The sequence below is a fragment of the Puma concolor genome, chromosome C1 (genome assembly GCF_028749965.1).
Source record: "Puma concolor isolate L17-30 chromosome C1, mPumCon1.1.hap2, whole genome shotgun sequence".
Lineage (NCBI taxonomy): Eukaryota > Metazoa > Chordata > Mammalia > Carnivora > Felidae > Puma > Puma concolor.
This window is the reverse complement of record NC_141674.1, coordinates 172,006,436-172,031,767: the sequence shown is the minus strand read 5'-3', so window position 1 is coordinate 172,031,767 and position 25,332 is coordinate 172,006,436. Positions and strand designations below refer to the sequence as shown.

At 37.8% G+C, this 25,332-nt stretch overlaps 1 long non-coding RNA gene across 3 annotated transcripts in view; it reads left to right on the top strand.

Annotated features, from left to right (window-relative positions):
• LOC147578579 (uncharacterized) overlaps positions 1-25,332 on the top strand; it is a 29,155-nt gene that overhangs the window by 2,079 nt on the left and 1,744 nt on the right. For 2 of the 3 annotated variants that reach the window (XR_015255381.1, XR_015255383.1), the window contains exon 3: positions 15,664-15,816. This is a non-coding gene — a long non-coding RNA (uncharacterized LOC147578579). Of the gene's footprint in view, positions 1-1,825; positions 2,731-15,663; positions 15,817-25,332 lie in introns of those variants that run through there. The other variant, XR_015255382.1, reaches the window with a different exon arrangement.

The following is a 25,332-nucleotide window of genomic DNA, read 5'->3' as shown; positions in this document are numbered from 1 at the left end:
AATAAAAGAAGTGGGGCACCTGTGTGGTTCTGTCAATTGAGCATCTGACTCTTGGTTCCGGCTCAGGTCATGATCTCATGGTATGTGGGATCGAGCCCAGAGTTGGGCTCTGCACTGAGTGTGGGACCTACTTGGGATTCTCTCTCTCCCACTCTCTCTGCCCCTCCCCCGCTCACACTCTGTCTCAAAATAAGTAATAAACTTTAAAAAAAAAAAAAGAGAGAGAGAGAGAGAGAAGCCAGGAAGGAAGGAAGGAAGGAAAGGAGGAAGGAAGGAAGCTGGAAAACATTTGTGCCAAACTATTAACAGGGAAGATGGAGGAGGAAAGGCGTTTGTAGTTGGAGGGCTTAAGAAGGGCCTTTAGCTTATTCTATTTAACTAATAGTTGACTATAGATATTATTTACTGTTGTTATTGTTCTTCAAATTAAAAACTTGGTTTCTTTAAGAAAGAAAAATCATTTTCCTTTCTTCATTTGCATTTCAATATTCTACCTTTAAACTGGCTCTTTCCTTATCAATTTATAAAAATGCCCAGTTTGCCCTATCAAAAAACCTTCTCTAGACCTTGCTCCTTCTTCTGGATACCGTGCACTAATTGCATTCACATTCTTCTCTTTTTTTTAAGATCTCAAAATAAGGGTCTACAGACTTCAGTAGACGATCTCTTTCCCTAAGTTCACCATCTTGTCTTTTAATTCATTACACACTTGCTCCTGGGTAAATCCTCTTCTGAAACCACTGACTGCAACTTCTTTTCTCCTAATTGCCAAGTGAAGGTCTGTCTCTATGACATCTGCAATATTCGACAGCTTTGACAATCTTTTCCTCAATTCAAGTGTTTTTCTTGTTTTGGTGATGCTACACTTCCTATTTCTCCTTATAACTTTCTACTCTTTCCCTAACTTTTCCATACCTGGTCCCATTTCATTCTAACCTGGACATGTTATTGTTAGTTAAAACTTGATCCTCTCTCTCTTCTCATCTATGCAAACAATTAATGCCCCACCACTCTCTAAAGCCAAATGCTACTTTTCTAGATGCTTGCTGAACAACCTACCAGTACATCAAACCTCAAAAACTCATCGTATCCCTAAAACTATTCCGTTTGTCCCTTTTTCTTTTAGAGTCTTAGAAACCCCAAATTAAAACCATTGCACATTAAAGCAGAATTTAAGGTCAAACAGACTTAAATTCAGAGCCCAACTTTTCCACTTAAATCCTATATCGCTTGGATTTCTATTAAATATCTCCAGATTTTATTGTCTGTAAAATAATAAAAAAAAAATACGTTTAAAAGGGAGGTTATGCTTAATATAGGTCCCTGGGCCACTTTTCTTTTTCTGGCTTCCATCTTCCCTGCTATCAAACATTCAGATACCAAGTGTTATTTATTTATATTTTGCCTCCACAATTCTTAAATTGTAGTCAGCACTTAACATTTCCTTGCCTTCCATCTCTCCCACCAAATCTAACATACCAATAGCCAATACTCTCTTCTTTGTACATATTACCCAGATGTTCAAAAGCTCTCACTGATTTCCTATTCCCTACAGGAAACCTCCTTATCCTCAACTCCATAAGATTCACGTGTGCAGCACATACCAAACAATGATGTCCCTCATTACATAACATACATTCTCACCTGGGGAGAAAGGGAAAGGGGAAAACCAGAATCACAGGGTGGAAGCCACTACAGACTGAATGTTTGTGTCCCCCAAAATTCATATGTTGAAGTTTTAACACCCAATATGATGCTTTTTGGAAGTGAGTCTTTGGAGTCTTATAAGAAACCTAACAAAGCTCTCTACCCCATCCTATCTCAGCCTTGTGAGGATACAGTGACAAGACTGCCATCTGTGAACCATGACACAGCCTCTCACCAGAAACCAAATCTGCTAATGCCTTGATCTCAGACTTCCCAGCCTCCAGAACTATGAGAAAGAAATGTCTGTTGTCTATAAGTCTTCCCATCTATGGTATTCTGTTGTAACAGACCAAACAGACTGAGAGAGGAGAGTAGGAGTATCTCTTTTAGAGACTGCAATAGGCACCCTAAAGGGAATACACATTGTCACCCTAACTTCGCCTTAAAGTGTTGAAAACTCCGGCTTCAAAAATCAGGTCCCTTTATCCTCTGACCCTAAACTTCTCTAATCAATTCTCCCATTATTTCCCTTGGCAAACCTTCAACCTCTTGGGAAAGATAGTCACACTGTATTCCTTGATCACAGCAATCCCTCTGCCTACCAACTCTTTCCCTTCACCCCAATTTACAAAGTCCTGTCCTTCCTACAAGTAGCAGCTCAAGCCTCTCTTCCATCATGAAGCCTGCCCCAGCTGTGCCAGCCCTCAGCCATCATTCAATTTCAGAATGTCTGATGCATTGTTTTCTGGAACTCATTTGCTATAAACTACTTATTTTTTAAGTTTGTTTTTTTTTAAATTTATGTTGAGAGAGAGTCTGCGCATGCTAGGAAGGGTAAGAGCAGAGAGAGAGAAGAGAGAGAATCCCAAGCAGGCGATGTGGTGCTCGGTCTCATAAACCATGAGATCATGAACTGAGCCAAAATCGAGACTCGGACGCTTAACCGACTGAGCCACCCAGGCGCCCCTTAAGTTTTTGTTCTCAGCCCTAGTAGATGGATTTTCTTGGGGGTAGGGACCATAACTTTACTTTCTTTATTGTATTTCCATCAATTTTCAGTAAATATATATTGGAAAAGTAAATGAGTGAATGAGCTCTAAATAAATAAACTTAGAATAAAGATTATCTGACATTTTGATATAATTTTATATGTTTTCAGATTTTTTAAATTATAATTTTGGACATTAAGTCTATTATAAGTACTTCTATTTATATTATACAATGAAGTTTATAGTTCTAACTATTTATCCTTTTTGATAAAATGAAATGATCATAACTTGCATTAACTTGAATGGGAAACTTGTGTGGCATGATTTACTTTAATTTAATTTTATTTTATTTTATTTATTTATTGTTCATATTTTATTATTTATATATTATTTTATTTTTCTTTTATCTTTATTTTTATTATCTTTAACAATATTCCATGTTCACCATATTCTGTACATGAATATTATTATCTTAATTGCAACACTTGTTTTCCTACTTTCCTTTCTGAACATATTAAATAAGATTTCACATAACATGGAACACCTACGGGGCACCTGGATGTCTTCAGTCAGTTAAATGTCCAATTTTGGCTCAGGTCACGATCTCACGGTTCATGAGTTCAATCCCCATGTCAGGCTCTGTGCTGACAGCTCAGAACCTGGAGCCTGCTTCAGATTCTGTGTCTCCCTCTCTCTCTGCCTCTCTCCTGTTCATACTCTATCTCTCATTCTCTCTCTCTCTCTCTCTTTCTCTTTCTCTTTCTCTCTCTCTCTCAAAAATAAATAAACATGAAAGAATTCTTTTTAAGGGGCGCCTGGGTGGCTCAGTCGCTTAAGCTTCTGACTTCTACTTAGGTCATGATCTCATGGTTCGTGAGATCGAGCTCTGCATCAGGCTGTGTGCTGACAGCTTAGAGCCTGGAGCCTGCTTTGGATTCTGTGTCTCCCTCTCTCTCTCTGCCCTTCCCCCCACTCATGCTGTGTGTCTCTCTCTCAAAAATAAACATTAAAAAATAAATAAAAATAAAATTCTTTTTAAAAATAAAGTGGAACATCTATTCCCTGTTTCTATTCTGGACTCATGGTTCCCTGAAGTCTGCCCTCTGATGACATAAGATTTCATCAAAGTGCTATTTTTGTAGAAAGTGGATATTCAAACTTAGATGAGAAACCCTTTCTTTGAACAATGTATTGTGCAGATACTTATTACATACAACAGAACTGCTCTGGTTGGAAAAAAGGGAAGAATACAAGCCCCACTAACTCAGGGTTCTTGTGCCCTAAAGTGTCTATTGACTATCACACCTCCAAATGCCCTGAAACACTTGGATGGAGTACCTTGAGCTACAGAGAGCCCACTTGAAAATTAGCTCTGGGCTTTATATATATTTCAATTTTTTTCTAAAGCCAAAACAAATTTTTTAAAAGTCAGAAATATGTGAAATCTCAAAATTTATTTATGTTCAATATATTTGATATATTCACAGCCAAACTGCTTGTGTATATCATATATATAACTCAATACTCAGTAGCTATTTATAAATATTTATTAATTTGCAACATTTGTATATAAGTGTAAATTCGTTCTCCTAAAAGCCCACTCTCCATCTATTCTAAAAATAAACACAAATAATTTTTTTAAATTAAAGTGAAGAAAAAGATATCCACCTCTAGTCAAACTTTAAGAAAAGGACAGAGTTTGTCACCTTCAGAAAGAAAGCAAGGAGAGAAAGCATCTTATCACTCACGTTCTCATTATCTCAGACTTTGGCATTTGGTATAGCATGAGCTGCAAGTCACTTAGACTGTGATGTCATGTAAAGCACACAGAGGAACCATGACTTCATAGGGCCAAAGATAAATTATCTCCTAGAGACTTTTATAACGTTTAGGACATAGGGAACATGTTCAGAAAAATATAAATCCATTAATAACTATTTGCATTATCTGATTTCTACAAATATAATTACCAAAGCCATGTCTTTATAAATTAAAAATAAACTCTTACATTTGGAAGTGTATGAATTTTTGTAAACAACTGGCAGAAAGGGGGCAGCCAAATATCAAAGGAAACATCGGTTTAGCTGGTTCACCTGTTGCCTTTAAATCAATTAAAAAAATTTTTTTAATGTTTATTTATTTTTGACAGAGAGACAGCGCATGAGCGGGGGAGGGGCAGAGAGAGAGGGAGACACAGAATCTGAGGCAGGCTCCAGGCTCTGATCCTGACGTGGGGCTTGAACTCACGGAGTGTGAGATCATGACCTGAGCTGAAGTCGGATGCTCAACCGACTGAGCCACCCAGGTACCCCAGCCTTTAAATCAATTAAATAGTTCCTTTCATCTGTTGGAAGTGAAAAAGTAACCTCAAAATTTACATAACTTTGAGAGGAGGGATGAGTAGGTGCAATAGGACTTTTAGGGCAGTGAAACTACCCTGTATATAATACATAAATACACTACATAATAGTGGATACATGCTATTACAAATGTATTCAAACCCAGAGAATGTACAACACAAAGAGGAACCCTAGACCCTAATATAAATGATAGATTTTGGATGATAATGATGTGTCAATGTAGTATCACCCATCATCACGAGTGTACCATTCTGGTGGGAGATGTTGATAATGGGGGAGGCTATATGTGGGGAGGGGGCAGGGGGCATATGGGAAACTTGTTGTAAAGTTAAAACTGCTCTAAAAAATAAGGTGTATATTTTTTTTAATGTGTATAACTTTCAGGTGTAATTTTATTTTCCTGCTTTTATATTTGAACTGTCATATAGGTTTAATCAGATATTTGAAAGCCCTGTGGAAGTTTATAACAGGCAAAGTAGACAACTTTGAAAAAAAATAGGATTGATTTTAGAAAGGGCTTTGTCTAGGATTTGCCTTGAAATAATCTGTTGGGATGGGTGAGGGCAGGAGCAGGGAAGGAAAATAATGGCTAAGGGAATGCTTTAGACAAGAAAAGCCACGGGGTGATAATTACTGACGGGTAATTGATTATGCTATTCTTTATAATTTTGTGTATGTTTGACATTTTCCCTAATTAAATTCTTTTTTTTTAATTCAATAAGCCTAAATTCTAGGGTGTTCAAAGGTCATACATTTTACCCAGTTTATGTAAAAAAAAAGAGCAAAATAATGGAAAAGTAAGTCTTTTCTTACTTGACAATGTCTTCATTTAGAGAAGCGGCAGCATTTTGTTTAAGACAGGAGCAAGCCTGATTTTAAATACTCCATAGTTATGTGACATTAAAATCTCCGAAAGTTAGCTTTTTAATCTGAATAGTTTAAATAATAGTAACTAATTCATATGTCATACATTGACTTATTCACCTAGTGAATAGATACATAAAATATATACTCAATAACTGAAATTTACACTAATGTTATCTGTCATTCAGTATATTACATAGCTTTTAATAAACTAATTTGGCTTCTTTCCCCATTAATTCACCAAAGAGCTCTTGCCAGGGTCACCAAAGATCTCTATGAAGCTAAATCCAGACGTTTTCAGTGCTCATCTTAAATAAATCTCAACAGCATCAGTTCACATTAAATACTCTTTGAAATTCTCCTTAGTTTCACTGACATTATACTCTCTTGGTTTTCCTTCTACCTCTGTGATCAGATGGCTAAGTTTTGTTTCTTGATTCATCCTTCCCTAGCCAGCCTTTAAATGTTGTTCCCCAAGGCTCAATCTTACTCAAAACTCTTTCCTATGTGATGTCATCTGTGTCCATTACCCTCAGTGACTCTCAACTCATACCACCAAACCAGATCATTCTCTGAGGTCCAAATTTATATATTCAATTGCTTCTACAACATCTGCTCTTAGATATTTCAAAGGCACCCCAAAATCAAATATAAAAGCCCAAACTTAAAGTCTTTTCTGTAAAACATGAATATATTTATCTCAGAGAAAGATACCACCAGCTATCTAGCTGGGAAAGCCGAAAACCTTGGAATGGTCTTGAAAACCTCTTTCCAACACCAATCCGGTGCCAGGTCCTGTGAATTTTGCTTTTAAATACCTTGCAGATATATCCACTTCCTAATGTTTTTATTGCTATAGCCAAATCCCAGCTTTATCATCTGATACCTGGACTTAGCTTCTTGATTGCTCTTCCTTCTTCTTAATCCATTCTCCACAATGTAGTGAGAGTGGCCTTTTGTTTGTTTTTTTTTAACGTTTATTTATTTTTGAGACAGAGAGAGACAGAGCATGAACGGGGGAGGGTCAGAGAGAGGGAGACACAGAATCTGAAACAGGTTCCAGGCTCTGAGCTGTCAGCACAGAGCCCGATGCAGGGCTCGAACTCACGGACCACGAGATCATGACCTGAGCCGAAGTCGGCTGCTTAACTGACTGAGCCACCCAGGCGCCCCAAGAGAGTGACCTTTTGAAAAATAACTTTCTGAGCAAGTTGCTCTCCTGCTTAAAACCTTTCCATTGTTTCCACTGCTCTAAAAGAGCAGAATCCTAAAGCTGCCTGCAAGCCTTTACTTGACTGGCCTAACACCTCAGCCGCTTCTGACACCATCTCATCTCCTCTTGTTCACTGCTCCAGCCACTCAGCCTTCTTTCCATTACTGTAATGTCCCATGCTTCTTCCCACTCCTGGGTCTTTACACATGTTCTTCCCTCAGTTCTGTAAGATCTCTGACACCCCACTCCCCTTAGTTGGTTAACATTTATTTCTCTTTTAGAACTGATCTCAAATGTCACTCAAAAGTTTGGAAAGCTTTCCTGTGTAACTAGACAAGATCACACTTTGAATTATACACTTCTATAAATTTTAGAATAATATCTATCCCCAACTAGATTGTAGACTCTATGAGGCCAGGTACTTGGGTTTTGTTGTTGTTGTTAACACTTTTTTAAATGTTCATTTTTTTTATTAAAAAACTTTTTTAATGTTTATTTATTTTTGAGACAATGCGAGAGACAGAGTACAAGTAGGGGAGGGGCAGAGAGAGAAGGAGACACAGAATCTGAAGCAGGCTCCAGGCTCTGAGCTGTCAGCACAGAGCCGGACGCGGGGTTCGAACTCATGAACTGTGAGATCATGACCTGAGCTGAAGTCAGACGCTTAACCAACTGAGCCACTCAAGCGCCCCAATGTTTATTTTTGAGAGAGAGAGAGAGAGAGAGAGAGAGAGAGAGAGAGAGAGAGAGAGATTGAGAGACACAGTGGGAGCAGGGGAGGGGCAGAGAGAGAGGGAGACCCAGAATCCAAAGCAGGCTCCAGGCTCTGAGCTGTCAGCACAGAGCCCGACGTGGAGCTCGAACTCATTAACTGTGAAATCATGACCTGAGCTGAAGTTGGACGCTTAACTGACTGAGCCACCCAGACACCCCTTGTTAACTTTTTTTTTTTTAATGAAACTGTTTTTATTTTGAAATATTTGTAGATTCACAGAAAGTTGTAAAAAATAATTCAGAGAGATCCTATATCTGCTTTACCCAGTTTACCCCAATGGTCACATCTTGCCAAACTATAGTACAATGTCACAAGCAGGATATTGAACATTGATACATCAAGACAGAAGACGTATCCAGTCCTACAAGGATCTGTCGTGTGGCCCTTTTACAACCACAGGCACTTCCCTCTGCTGCCACCAATTTCTTAATCTCTGGCAACCACTAATCTGTTCCCTGTTTCTATAATTTTGTCATTTCAAGAATGTTATATTAAAGAAATAACACAGTGTATAACATTGAGGGTTGGCTTTTCACCCAGCATAATTCTCTGGAGGTTCATCCAGGTCGTTGCAGGTATCAGTAGTTCATTCGGTTTTATTGCTTAGTAGTGTTCCGTGGTATGGATGCACTACCACCATGATATCATTAACCATTTACTCATTAAAGAACATCTAGGTTGTTTCCAGTTTGGGCTATTATAAGTAAAGCCGCTCTAAACATTCATGTACAGGTTTTTGTATTAATATACATCTTCATTTCTCTGAGGAAAATGACCAGGATTACCATTGCTAGGTCTTGTGGTAGTTGTATATGTAGCTTTTTAAGAAACTGCCAAACTTTTTTCCGGAGTGGCTGTGCCATTTTACAGTCCCACCAGCAATATGTAAAGTGATCCAGTTTCTTCACATCCTGCCAAAATTTATGGTGTCACTATTTTTTGTTTTAACCATTTTGATAGGTCTGTAATGATACCTCATTGTGGTTCTAATTTGCACTTCCCTGATGGCTAATGATGTTGAACATCTTATCATGTGCTTATCTATCGTATGTATATCCTTTCAGTAAAATGTCTCCTCATGTCTTTTGTCCATTTTCTAATTTGACGGAGTTTTTACTATTGAGTTTTGAGAGTTCTTTAATATATTCTATATAACAAGTCTTTTGTTGGATATACAGTTTGCAAGTATTTTCTTCTACTCTGTAGCTTATCTTTTCATCCTTTTAATAAGGTCTTTCACAGAGTAAAAATTTAAATCTTGATTAAGTCCAGTTTATAAATTTTTCCATTTATGGATCATGAGTTTGGTGTCAAGTCTAAGAACTTTTTGCCTAGTGCTAGATCCCAAAGAGTCTCTCCTATTCTATTCTAGAATTTTTATAATTTAACATTTAAAGTTAAAATTTGTGCTCCATTTAAAAAAAATTTTTGATGTTTATTTATTTTTGAGAGAGAAAGAGCATTAACAGGGGAGAGGCAGAGAGAGAGAGAGAGAGAGAGAGAGAGAGAGAGAGAGAGACAGAATCCGAAGCAGACTCCAGGCTCTGAGCTGTAGGCACAAAGCCCAATGCAGGGCTCTAACTCACGAACTGTGAGATCATGACCTGAGCCGAAGTCGGACGCTTAACCGACTGAACCACCCAGGCACCTGTGTCCATATTTTAATTATTTTTTGTTGAAGGTATTAGACTACAACAAAGTTCATTTTTTAAACTGTGGAAATCCAGATATCCAGTTACTCCAACACCATTTGTTGAAAAGGCTATCTTTGGGGCGCCTGGGTGGCGCAGTCGGTTAAGCGTCCGACTTCAGCCAGGTCACGATCTCGCGGTCCGTGAGTTCGAGCCCCGCGTCAGGCTCTGGGCTGATGGCTCAGAGCCTGGAGCCTGTTTCCGATTCTGTGTCTCCCTCTCTCTCTGCCCCTCCCCTGTTCATGCTCTGTCTCTCTCTGTCCCAAAAATAAATAAAAAACGTTGAAAAAAAATTAAAAAAAAAAAGAAAAGGCTATCTTTCTTTCTTTGCTTTTATACTTTTGTCAAAAGTCAATTAAATTTGTTTATGTGGGTCTATTTCCAGGCTTCTCTCTTATTTTTCCATTGATTAATGTGCCTGTCTCTCTGCCAACCACACAATCTTGATTACTGTAGCCATATAGTAAATCTTACAGCTATGTGATAAGTACTGCTATATAATAAGCACATGTTTTTCTTCCTTTTCAAAATTCCTATAGCTATTCTTGTTCCTTGCCTTTCTGTATACATTGTAGAATAATCTTATCTATATCTATAAACATTCTTGCTGAGATTTTGATAATAATTGCATTAAACCTGTATATCAACCTGGGAAAAATTGACATCTTCACTATGGTGAATCTTCCAATCCATGAACACAGTATATTTCTCCATTTATTTAGATCTTTGATTTCTTTTATCAGCATTCTGAGATTTGGGGCATATAAGTCCTATACATGTTTTGTTAGATTTATATCTCAGTATTTGTCCATCTGTCTTTCTCTCTCTCTCTGTTTTTTTGAATGATTATAAATGGTATTGCCTTTTATTTTTTTAAAGTTTGTTTATTATTTTTTTTTTTTTTTGAGAGCGAGTGAGAGTGAGAGATAGCAGGGGAGGGAAAGGGGCTGAGAAAGAGGGAGACAGAAGATCCGAAACTGGTTCTGTGCTGACAGCAGACAGCCCAATGTGGGGCTTGAACTCAAAACCATGAGATCCCCAACTGAGCCACCAGGCGTCCCTGGTATTGCCTTTTAAATTTTGGTGACCAAGTGTTCATTGCAAGTATGTAGAAATTAAATTAATTTTAGATATTTATCTGGTACACTACAACCTTGCTGAACTCACTTATTCCAATTTTTTTTTTTATAGATTCTTAGGGATTTTTATGTAGACAACAGTGCTGTCTACAAAACAGACCCTTTTATTTCTTCCTCTCTGATCCGTATACCTTTTAATTCCTTTTCTTGACTTATTGCACTGGCTAGAAATTGAACCAATATGATGAAGAAAAGCAGTGAGCATGCACATCCTTGCCGTGTTCCCAATTTAAAAAAAAAACAACAAAAAACATACAGTCTTTCACCATGAATTATAATGTTAGCTATAGGTTTTTTGTAGTTCCTCTTTATCAAGCTGAGAAATTTCTTCCTTTTTCTTATTTTTCTGGGAGGATGCTGAATGGGTGTTGAAGTCTGTCAAATGCCTTTTTTACACTGATTGCTGTGATCATGGGACCTTTCTTCTTTGCCTGATAACATGGTGGATTATACTGGTTGACTTTCAAATGTTGAACCAGCTTTGCATATCTGAAATAAACCCCTCTCTGTCATGGTATACACTTCATTTTTTATATAGCTAAATTCTATTTGCTAATATTTTGTCAAGGAATTTCACATTTATATTTTAAGTGTGATATTGGCTGTAGTTTTCTTTTTATTTGATTCACTCCTCTTCTGTTTTCTGGACAAAATTGTGTAGAAGTAGTGTTAATCCCTTTTAAACACTTGGTAGAATTCTCCAATGAAGTTTTATAAGAAAATCTGATCTTGGAGATTTATCTTTTTAGCAGCTCTTAAATTGCTAATTTAATTTACCTAATAGTTTATAGAGCTCTTCAAATTATTTAATCCTGTTGGGTGAGTTGTAGTAGTGTGTACTTTTCAAGGAAATTGTCGTTGTCTAAGTTGCCAAGTTTATATGTATAGAGTTGTTCATAGTACCTCTTTACTGTCCTTTTGATGTCCACAGTCTGATATTTTGTTTAATTGCTGTTATTGGTAATTTGTGTCTTCTCTCTTTTTTCTTTGTCAATCTTATAAAAGGTTTGTTAATTGTATTGGTCTTTTCAAAGAATTAACTCTTTGTCTCATTGATTGTCTCTATTATTTTTCTGTTTTCAACTTCATTGATTTCTTTCATCCTTCTGTTTTCTTTGTATTTCTTTTGCTTTTCCTTTTCTAGGTTCTTTTTTATTTTTTTTATTTTTCTAGGTTCTTGAAGTAAAGGCTTAGATTATTAATTTGAGACCTGTCCTTTTTTCTAATGTATATATTTCATGTCTCCTATAAATTTCCCTTTCAACACTGTTTTAGCTATGCCCCACACATTTTTCTTTTTTTTTTTTTAATTTTTTTTTTTTCAACGTTTATTTATTTTTGGGACAGAGAGAGACAGAGCATGAACGGGGGAGGGGCAGAGAGAGAGGGAGACACAGAATCGGAAACAAGCTCCAGGCTCTGCGCCATCAGCCCAGAGCCTGACGCGGGGCTCGAACTCACGGACCGCGAGATCGTGACCTGGCTGAAGTCGGACGCTTAACGGACTGCGCCACCCAGGCGCCCCTCCCACACATTTTTCTATGATTATTTTTATTTTCATTCAGTTCAATGTTTGTTTTGTTTCTCTGAAATATTTGCCTTATTTACCCTATTTACCCTGGATTATTTTGAAGTATGCTGCTTAATTTCCAAGTGTTGGGAGATTTTCCTGGTGTCGCTCTATTAATGATTTGTAATATCATTCCAGGGTGGTCAAGAAATACATTCCAGGGGCACCTGGGTGGCTCAGTCAGTTAAGCATCTGACTCTTGATTTGGGCTCAGGTCATGATCTCACTGTTAGTGGAATCAAGCCCCATTTTGGGCTCTGCACTGGCAGCATGGGGCCTGCTTGGGATTCTCTTTCCCTCTCTCTCTGCCCCTCTCCAACTCACATGCATGCTCAGTCTCTTTCAAAATAAATATATTAAGGGGAGCCTGGGTGGCTCAGTCGGTTAAGCAGCCGACTTCAGCTCAGGTCACGATCTCGCAGTCCGTGAGTTCGAGCCCCGCGTCAGGCTCTGTGCTGACAGCTCAGAGCCTGGAGCCTGTTTCGGATTCTGTGTCTCCCTCTCTCCGACCCTCCCCCGTTCATGCTCTGTCTCTCTCTGTCTCAAAAATAAATAAACGTTAAAAAAAAATTAAAAAAGAAACAAAATAAATATATTAACTTCAGAAAATACATTCTATATGATTTTACATTGTTGAGGTTTGATTTATAGCCCAGGATATGGTCTATCTTGGCATATGTTGCATGGGCACCTGAAAAAAATGAATATCCTGCTGCAGTTGGGTGGAGAATTCTATAAATGTCAACTGGATCATGTGGGTTGATGATATTGAGTTCTTCTATATCCTTATTTATTTTTTGTACATTTGTCCTATCACTTGGTAAGAAAGGAATGAAGTTTCCAAGTATGATTGTAGAATTGTCTGTTTATTCTTTCAGTTCTATAAGTTTTTGCTTTGCATATTTTGCATCTGTATTGTACATACACAATTATGAATGCTAGGTCTTGTCAAACTGATTCATCAATAAAACTAAAAGGCAGCCTTTGGAACGGGAGAAGATATTTTCAAACAATATATCCAGAAAATGGTTAGTATCCAAATCTATAAATAACTTATGAAACTCAACACCCAAAAAAAACAAATAATCCAGTTAAGAAATGGGCAGAAGACATGAATAGACATCTTTCCAAAAAAGACATCCAGATGGCCAACAGACACATGAACAGATGCTCAACATCACTCATCATCAGGGAAATACAAATCAAAACTGCAATGAGATATCACACCTTTCAGAATGGCTAAAATTAACAGCACAGAAAACAACAGATGTTGGTGAGGATGCGGAGAAAGAGGAACCCTCTTACACTGTTGGTGGGAATGCAAAGTGGTGCAGACACTTTGGAAAACTGTATGGAAGTTCCTCAAAAAGTTAAAAATAAAACTACCTAGGACCCAGCAATTGCACTACTAGGTATTTACCCAAAGGATATCAAAATACTGATCCAAAGGAACACATGCACCCCTATGTTTAGGGTAGCATTATCAACGATAGCCAACTATGGAGAGAGCCCAAATGTCCTTCGACTAATGAATGGATAAAGAAGTTGTGGTACATATACAATGGAATATTACTCAGCCATAAAAAAGAGTGAAATCTTGCCATTTGCAACCATGTGGATAGATCTAGAGTGTATTATGCTAAGCAAAATAAGTCAGAGAAAGACAAATATTGTTTGATTTCACTCATATGTGGAATTTAATAAACCAAACAGATGGACATGGGAAAAAAAAAGAAGGAAAGGCAGACATAAAATAGACTCTTAACTATAGAGAACAAACTGAGGGTTATTGGAGGGGAGATAGGCAAGGAGATGGCCTAAATGGGTGGTGGGCACTTGTTGGGAGAGCACTGGGTGTTATACGTAAATGATTAATCACTAAAGTCTATGCCTGAAACCAAGATTCCACTGTCTGTTAACTACAATTTAAATTAAAACCTGAAAAAAACCTGTAATTTTTACGGATCTTTTTTTACAATGAAAAGAATACACAATTGGTATCTGTAGACAAATGTTTTTCCTGGTGATGCTAAAACCAGGAATTTGCTTTCTTTAAACTTTTTGGTTTTAATTGACATTACCTTTGTAGGAAGTTACTGGTGAGGAGGAGCTTTTGTATTTCTTCTTAAGGCTTCTGTTCCCTTCAATAGGACAGGAGTAATTGTGTTTGGAGATCCTTAGAAAATACTGCCCCTGCAGGCCAAGACTCTTTGCAATTTGTCTACTTCTCCTATGAAAAAGGGCTCCATGGTTCAGACATTTTAAAATTGGAGAAAATCAATGTAGATGATGTCTGATTATTACTAAACAGTATTACTTTAAACACAAGCTCCACAGAGTGGGAATTTTTGTGTTTTGCTCACCCTTGTATCCCCAGTGCCTAAAACACAGTGTCTGACATGTGGTCAGACCAATTATTGGTCATCACCAATAAATATTTGTTCCATGAAAATGTAGAGCCTACAGGGGAGCCCCTAATATGAAACTAGTTCTATGTGTTGAAGAAGTACTGAGAAAAACTGCTAATAATGTCCTCAAAGCCAGATCATATTGGAGACATGTTGTGAGAGTTCCATACAGCTGAAGATAGGCAATGATTATATGAGTTCTTTTCAAAAAAGGGAAAGGAGAGGGGCGCCTGGGTGGTGCAGTCGGTTAAGCGTCCGACTTCAGCCAGGTCACGATCTCGCGGTCCGTGAGTTCGAGCCCCGCGTCAGGCTCTGGGCTGATGGCTCAGAGCCTGGAGCCTGTTTCCGATTCTGTGTCTCCCTCTCTCTCTGCCCCTCCCCCGTTCATGCTCTGTCTCTCTCTGTCCCCCCCCAAAAAAATAAATAAACGTTGAAAAAAAAATTAAAAAAAAAAAAGGGAAAGGAGAACACTATAAATTAAATATAAAAAGTATCATTATGGGAAAGTATACATTTCCCAATCCTGGGAAAAATTTATAAATCTTTTTGTTTCTGAAAAAAAGGATACACCAGAGATAGCTTTGGTTTATGAAGTCATGTCAGATAAAGAACCACTTCTTTCAGTGATGGAATTACTAGGTTGCTGGACGGAGAAAGGTTAGGTGTATGAAAACACACACACACACACACACACACTAGCCTTGTTAACCATACGAAAGAGTTTACTTAGGGGATGACTTATACTTGTTTAAATGGTTGATTAACTTACGATATGAAAAGGAAAATTCAGCTAAGAGAGCTGTTGTCTAATTATATGTACTAATATGTAGAATTGCTCTGTCCAAGGTAATCCAACCCTTTTGTCAGTAATTTGTAGACATGGCATTCTTACAGAGTTCACAGATTTTATGAAACCGAAAATAATAATAAATATGGTGGGTGACAATCAGGATCCCAAATGATTTTCAGTGTTAAGTATCCTAGATGTTCTCTCGTGGATCCTACAGATTTTCTCTTTTTTCTGTCCTGCCATGCCCCTGAGGAGATCTATGTATAAAGGTTGTGTCATCTGGCTTCCACTGACTTCCTGCTTCTGGCAGAGTCTGGCCAACTAAAGTCACAGGGAAGAGATTAGAGGAAGAGAAGAAAGAGAAGTCCAGGTATTTATCTCCAGGGCTCCCTCCCTGTCAGGCCACACTTTGGCAATGGCTCTGTGCCTCTACCTACGGCCACTGCCCCCTCCTATGTAGCAGTACCTCTCCATGGCTACAACTTTTCCAACATTCAGGTAACTTCTCTTACCCTTTGCACTTTCTGTCCAAGAGGTTGCAGTGGCTGTCCACTATTGTTAGATTCAAGGTGCTTCTCCATCTGCTGAGTGTTCCCTCTACACCTTTGTAAATAAGCCCTTTATAACATTCTCTTTAAGTCCTTTTTGAGTATGGCATCTTCCCCCCTGTTTTTATTTTTTTATGTTTTATTATTCTAGAGAGAAAAAGAGAGCGGGGGGTGGGGGGGCGGTGCAGAGAGATAAGGAGACACAGAATCCATAGCAGGCTCCAGGCTCTGAGCTGTCAGCACAGAGCCCAATGCGGGCTTAAACTCACGAACCACGAGATCATGACCTGAGCCAAAGTCAGACGCTTAACCGACTGAGCCACCCAGGTACCCCTTCCCCGCTATTTTTAAATTCTATTTAAACTGGAGGTGGGGGCAAAAAAAAAAAAAAAAAATACAATATGGAGATGTGAAAAAAAAGCAGGATCAAAAAAATTGTAATTACAATATGAGACTATAATGTGATGAGACTCCCGAGAAAGCATATAACTTTGAGTTGCCCTAGTGCATCTATCAGTGACCACAATAAGAGAAGTCATCCTCACATATACCTAGGTATGTTGTTCTGTACTCTAATCTGTGTCACTGATCTATTTGTCTCTTTTTGTGTGAAAATCACACTATTTGAGTGATGCTAATTGCCATTAGGGACATTAGTGGTCTTTTTAATGGTGGGGATAGGGGAAATGCTCCTGTATTCTCAGTAGCTATCTGCCTCACTAGGCAAAGCACCTACATCCCTGTTTTAACAACTAGTGGCTAAAGGCCTCCACTGCTAATTCTTCAGCAAAAGTGTGGAGGAGCTGGCCAAATGTCCATGTAACTCCTCAACCCTCATACACAGCCCACATCAACATACTCTTTCCCCAGACAATATCCATCCATAGTCTCTACGCTTAGAGCAATTCTGGAATGACTCCATCTTCAAAGGAGTCCTAAGTACATATGATTTGAGATGTGGTTCCTTTTATCCTTAATACTACATATTTTCAGAAGTTGTTCACAATTTCTATTCCACTGATGACATTGTTTCTTGCTTTCTTGTGCTCTTAAAGATTTACGTATTTATCTTTCTAAGGGAATAGGTTTATCAGATGAGGCTGCCAACTGGATCCAACCCCGATAACTATTATATTTTTACTACTATAATAATAGTAACTAACACTTATTAATAACAATGTGTCAGGTGCTGTGCTAAAAGATTAGTTTATATTATCTCAATCTTTAAAACAACTCAGTGAAGAGGCCTCGAGATGTTAACTTACCCCTGTAAGCACTGGAGTAGAAATTTAAATTAAGACAATCTGACTTCAGAGCTCAGACTCTTATTTCAGGAAAACACACACACACACACACACACACACACACACACACACACACACACACACACACACACATTTGCTTTTATAAAAGGTACATACAGACATATCTCTAGTGGCAAGACATTATGTTTTCATGTACCCCTAAGAGTTCATGAAGCTGCACAGTAGGAATTACAGTGATTATTAAGTAAATTCACAAATTTCGTAGAAGAACTGAGCAATAGACAGAGGGAAATGGCAGCTCAGAATACAAGCAATGGAACACATTTCCCCTCTTGCTGATATGCAAGTGGAAGAGTGGGTAAAAAAGAGCAAAAGCAAATTGTACTATTTGTTTGTTTTTTTTAACTGAAGAATCACCACCCTGTAGATAATAAGCATTAACAAAATCAGGTCATTGTGTATATATACTTACATTGGGCATCATTTATATTGATAGAATTAAACTCCAAAAAATAATCCTACAACATTAGTATCATTATCAATTACTATCATAATCTGCATGATTGTAGCATAGCTTGGCATGCTGTTAGAAATACTCCATAAGAAAGGCTCCTGGGTGGCTGCTCAGAGTTAAGCATCAGACTTTTGATTTTGGCTCAGGTCATGATCTTGCAGTTCGTGAGTTTGAGCCCCAGATCAGGCTCTGTGCTGACAGCCTGGAGTCTGCTTGGGATTCTGTCTCCTCTCTCTGCCCTTCCCCTCCTTGTGCTCTCTCTCTCTCTCCCTCTCTCAAAAATAAACTTTGTTGTTGGTAGTGGTGGTAAAGAAATACTCCACAAGAACCATTACTAAAATAATTGTAAACTGTAGACTGGATCAGTCTGGATCCAATTGGTGTGTGAGATAAACCACACACTAATTTGAACAAGTTTAATATAAAGGTTTATTAACTATAATAGGATTGGAGTAATGAGGATTGTTTAGAAAGAAGAGAACCCTAAACAATACAGGGATACAGCAGACATACAGATACAAAGAACAGCCACCATCCATGAGGATGAGAGTTCAAGGGAGAACATTCTCAGGGTTGAAATCTGAATCTCGTTGAAGAGTGAAGCCATAGCTCACTGGAGGGCAGAGAAAGTGCTGTGATGTTGACTGGTAGAACTTATGGAAGTCCACCCTCTAGGGTGCCAGGAAAAACTGTTGATGGGGAGTTGTCTCACCATAGGCATTACTACAGCACCGCCCCAGGGCATTTTCTGAAAGCTGCTGGGTGCTGGGTGCTACAGGCGCCAGGTAGTGGAGAAGCCAGCTGCACTAGAAGACCAGGTGGTGGGAGAAGCTGCGACACTGTGGGAGCCTGGCTGTACTGCCAGAAAACTGTACTGTACTGTGGGAGCCCACCAGGACCAGATAGAGATGCCCCTTCCTCCTGAAAGCTCTCTCCAACACAGTTGCCTTCCACTGACAAAACTCAGCATCAGGCCAGCTGTCAATGGAAAAATATTCCAATGGCCCATCTTCCTTTTTGCAGGAGCAACGAAGGGTAGGTTTAGAGCTGAGAGACAATAAATTGATTACTGGCACATAAACATTGTTCTTTCATATCATGAGTGAATGCAAAATACCATATACTGAATACTGTTGGTGATTATTTGATTTCTAAATAATTTTGGTGGAAGACTTTACCTTAGGAAAAAGGCACTATTTGCTGCTGCTTCGAGTGCTATGTGGATCCTGTTTCAGACCTATCATTCCAAACTATCACTTCCATGCACTAACAGATATGGCCATCGATGTACATTGTGGACCATCTGCCATAGCTTTAATTGTAATCTGCAGTGGCTAGTATTAAACTGCCACAACATGTATCATTTTTTCCCCTTCCTTCCTCCCTCCTTCTAACAAGCAATTTTTGAAAATCTGCAATGGGATACACACTGGTATACATACACAACATAGTAAAAGTCTCTGCCCTCTTTGGGAGCCCAAGTTTTGGTGGAAAAAACAACAAAGCAAATAAGTAAAATATATATAGAATGTTGGTGATAATTAGGGCATGCAGTAAACAAACCGGAAAGGAAGATCCAAGTAGTAGGGATGGGGCAATTTTGAATAAGGTGGCCAGATAAGGCTTTACTAAGAGTTAACACTTGAGCTCAGATCTGATGTTTCTGGGGGAAAAGTGTTACAAGTAGAGAGGGAAAAGCTGGTAATGCAGTGAGGTCTTGATTATGCATTTTTAAGGAAAGGCAGAGGCCAGTGTGGCTGAAGCAGAGAGAGGAAGAAAGCAGTCAGCAATGAAGCCAGAGAGGTGATAGTGAACATGGGAGGTAGGAGTCAGACTGTGTCCAAATAATCTCAACGCTGTCATGGTTAGAATATTCAGTAGTTTAATCTAAGAGTGACTCAACACATTCTCTTGATTTAAAATACTAGGATGTTCTATTGAATTTTCACTGCCAATTTATCCACTGTAATGCCAATTATATGATCTTTAGTTTTTCATTTCCTCAAGTGACTGGAACCACAAATCTCCATAGACCTTAAACTAACTTATATTCCAAAACGTATAATTTTGTGTCTTGCCAACAGAACCTTTAACCCAGAATTTGACAATAAGTAGTAGATCTTTTAAAACAAATAGCCTCGGGGCACCTGGGTGGCTCAGTCAGTTAAGCCTCTGACTTCAGCTCAGGTCATGATCTTGCACTCTGTGAGTTCGAGCCCCATGTCGGGCTCTGTGCTGACCGCTCAGAGCCTGGAGCCTGCTTCAGATTCTGTGTCTCCTTCTCTCTCTGCCCCTCTGCCTCTCATTCTCTCTCTCAAAAATAAATAAACCTTTAAAAAAATAGCCTCAAATAAAGGTATTAATAGGTGGAAATAGTAAATGTATTATTTTTATTAAATTCTATCAATACCTAGAAATAATAAAGGCTACATTATAAACATGGATACAAAATAAGTAGGTCAAAGCATCACTTGAAATGGAAAAGTTTAGCTAGAAGTTATTTTTAAAAGTGTGTCAATGGAAACAAACCATAAGTTTGTTACCTTGAAATGTCAGTATATGGATTTTAAGAACATAAAACTTTAAAATGTTCTTTAAATTTGTAACTACAGAGTGACTAAAGATGTTCAGGATCCTTTGGGTACAAAAATTAATTACTTAGAGTCACCTAGCAAACCAAATACAGTTGACTTTTGAACATGGATTTAAACCACATGGGCCCTCTTACATGCAGATTCTTTTGGCAGTACAATACTATAAATGTATTTTGTCTTTATGATTTTAATAACATTCTTTTCTCCATTGTTAGAATACAGTATATAATTCATATAGCATACAGAATGTGTTAATTGCCTGTTTGTTATCAGTAGGCTTCCAGTCCACAGTAGGCTATTAGTAGTTAAATTTGGGGCAGGGGGCGGGAGTCAAAGCCCTTAATCCTTGTGGTGTTCAAGGAGGATCGATCCATTGTGCTATATTTCTATTATTTTTAAATGTATTGTGGTTTTGCTTATAAAGGTGTTAATATTTAAGACGGGATTCTTAAACTTGCTACATTTGGAATATTTGGAGAAATTACTTTTGAGGGAACTTTATACATTTGAACCATTTGAGTTACTGATAATCACATTGACAAATTCAGAAATTTTCCCCACCATCACTAAAATTATTCGTTAGAATTAAAGTAGGTTCCCTATGTCACAGGCAAAGAAATTTCCAAGTTCTATACCCATACATTTCAATCAGGTTCAAAAGGGAAGAAGGGATGTAAAAGTAAAACTGCAATAACAATTTTATTTTTATTTTTTTTAATGTTTATTTTTGAGAGAAGGAGCATGAGCAGGGGAGGGGCAGAAAGAGAGGGAGACAGAGCATCTGAAGCAGGCTCTGCATTGACAACAGCAAGTTCAATGTGGAGCTCAAACCCACCAACAGTGAGATCATGACCTGACCTGAGCCAAAGTCGGAAGCTCAACCAAGTGAGCCACCCAGATACCCTGCAATAAGAATTTTAAATACATTTTCCCTGAAATCTTTGAGTTAGTATAATGGTCTACATTTTGCCCAAAAGAAACTAAGAAAAATATTTCTTCAATTTTCCAAAAATCTAAATACTTATTGGGTTTTCAATTCAAATTATATGTAATCACAAACTTATTATTTTTTCAAGTTTATTTATTTAGAGAGAGAGAGAAAAAGAGAAGCAAAGAGAGAGGGAGAGACAGAATCCCAAGCAGGTTCCATGCAGGGTTCAGTCTCCTGAATTGGGAGATCATGACCAGAACTAAAACCAAGAGTCAGATGCTTGACCGACTGAGCCACCCAGGTGCCCCTCATACACCTATATTAAAGCACAAAGTTTAAAAAAAAAAAAAAAAAAAAAAAGCACAAAGTTAGGGGCACCTAGGTGGCTCAGTTAAATGGCTCTTGATTTCCGCTCAGGTCGTGATCTCACGATTTGTGAGATGGAGCCCCATGTCGAGCTCTGCGCTGACTGCAAGGAGCCTGCTTGGGATTCAATCTCTCCCTCTCTTTCTGCACTTCCCCAACCCCCAGCCCACGTGTATGTGTGTGTACTCGCGCACACTCTCTCTCTCTCTCAAAATAAATGAACATTAAAACAAGATAAAGCACAAAGTTACCAAAACATTTAAAAAATATTAAACTCAAATAGTTTTATCATATGTTCTAGTATCTTTGTTTTACTCATCTTTTTCAGCTTGCTAGGAAGGCTCTAGATTTCTTTTCAATATTTAAAAGCAGATGATATTTCCTCTTTAAAAGTGGTAGAAAAGTCTATTTTAAAATAGAAGCAAAAACTGCTTGAAACATTTTTCCTCTCAAAACAGACCTATATTTGGTATACATTTTATTTATGATATGTGAGATAGAGGATCATAATGAAACAATTTCCTTTTTATAAACAGGTCTCACGGAGACTTATATCCATGGGAAGCATAAGAAATACATTTGTGTGTATGACATACAGATGACACACAATTGCCTTATACAGTACTCCTAATTTAAAAGACTGAATTACATTCACTGACCTATTCTAAATACAACAAACTTCTATCATTTAAAACAAGACAATACTGAGGAGCACCTGGGTGGCTCAATCAGTGAAGCCTCCAGCTCTTGATTTTGGCTCAAGTCATAATCTTGCACTTCGTGGGATCAAGACCAGTGTCAGGCTCTGTGCTGTCAGTGTGGAGTCTGCTTGGGGTTTTCTCTCTCCCATTCTCTCCCTCCCCAGCTCTCACGGACATGTGTGTACTCTCTCTCTCTCTCAAAATAAACATTTAAAAAAGTATTTATGTTCAAAGCATTTCTGTAAATGATACAGAAAATATGCATTTGCACCATAACCAGATAACTATAGGCAACAACTAAGCATAAATAATATACTATCCATTATGAACAAGTTCTAGTCAAGGCTTCACAACATTTAATGGCTGAAAACTAAGGAACACCTAGCAAAAGAAAATGTATTTAAATAAATGCTTTCATGTGAAAAGAAAAGGTTCACTTAGCAAACCCTCAGCAATACTGACCATAAAGACAACATTACAGATCAGTCTCATACTTCAGGAGGATTCTGTCTCCTTGGCCTGCCTCAAAGAGCTCACTGTAAATTGATTACATTTATGCTGCTTCTCAACAGAAGCAAAGTTCATAGCTTTGCATGTAATGGCATCTTGCCAGGCTACAAGCCATCTCAAAACATAATTTGTATTTATCATTTCTACTCTTTGATCATGACAGCATAAGAAAGACTGCCTTCTCAAATGCACAAATGTACTCAAAGTGCACTTTCCAACTTACACCTAGGAATGTCCTTGCTCTCTGTAATGTGTTACTGAAGAAGAGCTCAAGACTTTCTTAATAAAATCTAGATGTCAATGAAAGTTTCTAAGTCATGAAAGGCTATTTGAAAGCTATTAGATAAATTCTATCTTACTTATTATAATTAATTTTAAGTACACTTTATGCTGAATAATTCAAAGAATATCTTTAAGCAAATTTATAATGTACAGAGTTCAGCCTTGCCAATATGGAGACTTAATTAAAAAAAAATAAAAAGAAAACTATTACACCTCTGACCAGAGATAAAATGTACATGATTTTAGGCTTTCTAACAAAATACTTAAAATTTCTTACAAAACCATAACTCTTCTTTCCTTAAAAATACGTTCTCTAGAATACAAAACTGGAAAACAAATTTGAACAATTACACCTAAAAAATGATCTTTCAGTGTAAAACATTTTCTCACAGACCCAAGGATACCAAAAATTATGACATGTAACCCAAAACAGAAGGCTAGGATATAAAAAACATACTGTAAAAGACTAGATCACCTGAAGAACCATTAGGTCACAATCATGTAAGAGAGAACATCTATACAAAAGTTTTAAAAAGAAAAAAAATAAATACAGGCAATAGAATTAAGTTAAAAATAAAAATGAAAAGTAGGTACATTTTCATAAAAGGACATAAAAACTTTGTGAACACTGTAACCTCTATAGAAATACAGGCATACCCCAGAGATATTGTGGGTTCAGTTCCAGACCACTATAATAAAGCAAATGTTGCAATAGTGAGTCAAATGAATTTTGTGGTTTGCCAGTGCATATAAAGATTATGTTTACACCATACAGCAGTCTATTTAAAGTGTGCAATAGCATTGTCTAAAAAAACAATGTACATACCTTAATTTAAAAATACAGTATTTATTGCTAAAAAATGCTAACCATCATCTGAGCTTTTAGCAAACCGTAATTTTTTTGCTGGTGGAGGGTCTTGCCTTGATGTTGATGGTTGCTGACTGATCAGGGTGGTGGTTGCTGAAGGCTGGGATGGCTGTGGCAATTTCTTAAAGTAAGACAATAATGAAATTTGCCGCATTGATGGACTCTTCCTTTCACGAACAATTTCTCTGTAGCATGCGATACTGTTTGATAGCATTTTACCCACAGTAGAACTTCTTTCAAAATTAGAGTCAATTCTCTCAAACCCTGCTGCTGCTTTATCAACTAAGTTTATGTAATATTCTAAATCCTTCGTTGTCATTTCAACAATCTTTACATCATCTTCACCAGGAGTAGATTCCATCTCAAGAAACCACTTTCTTTGCTCATCCATAGGAAGTAATTCCTCATCCATTACAGTTTTATCATGAGATTGCAACAATTCAGTCACATCTTCAGGCTCCACTTCTAATTCTAATTCTCTGGCTATTTTTACCACATCTGCAGTTACTTCATCCACTGAAGTCTTAAACCCTTCAAAGTCATCCATGAGGGATGGAATCAACTTCTTCCAAACTCCTGTTAGTGTTGATATTTTGACCTCTTCCCATGAATCACGAATGTTCTTAATGGCATCTAGAATGGTGAATCCTTTCCAGAAGGTTTTCAATTTACTTTGCCCAGATCCATCAGAGGAATCACTATCTATGGCAGCTATAGCCTTACGAAATGTATTTCTTAAATAATAAGACTTGAAAGTTGAAATGACTCCTTGATCCATGGGTTGGAGAATAGATGTTGAGTTAGCAGGCAGGAAAACAACATTAATCTCGTTGTACATCTCCATCAGAGCTCTTGGGTGACCAGGTGCATTGTCAATGAGCAATAATATTTTGAAAGGAATCTTTTTTTCTGAACAGTAGTTCTCAACTGTGGGCTTAAAATATTCAGTAAACCATGTTGTAAACAGATGTGCTGTCATGCAGGCTCTGTTGTTCCATTTATAGAGGACAGGCAGGGTAGATTTAGCATAATTCTTAAGGGCCCTAGGATTTTCAGAATGATAAATGAGCATTGGCTTCAACTTAAAGTCACCAGCTGCATTAGCCCCTAACAGGAGAGTCAGCCTGTCCTTTGAAGCTTTGAAGCCAGGCATTGACTTCTCTTCTCTAGCTATGAAAGTCCTAGATGGCATCTTCTTCCAATATAAGGCTGTTTCATCTACATTGAAAATCTGTTGTTTAGTGTAGCCACCTTCGTTAATGATCTTAGACAGATCTTCTGGATAACTTGCTGCAGTTTCTACATCA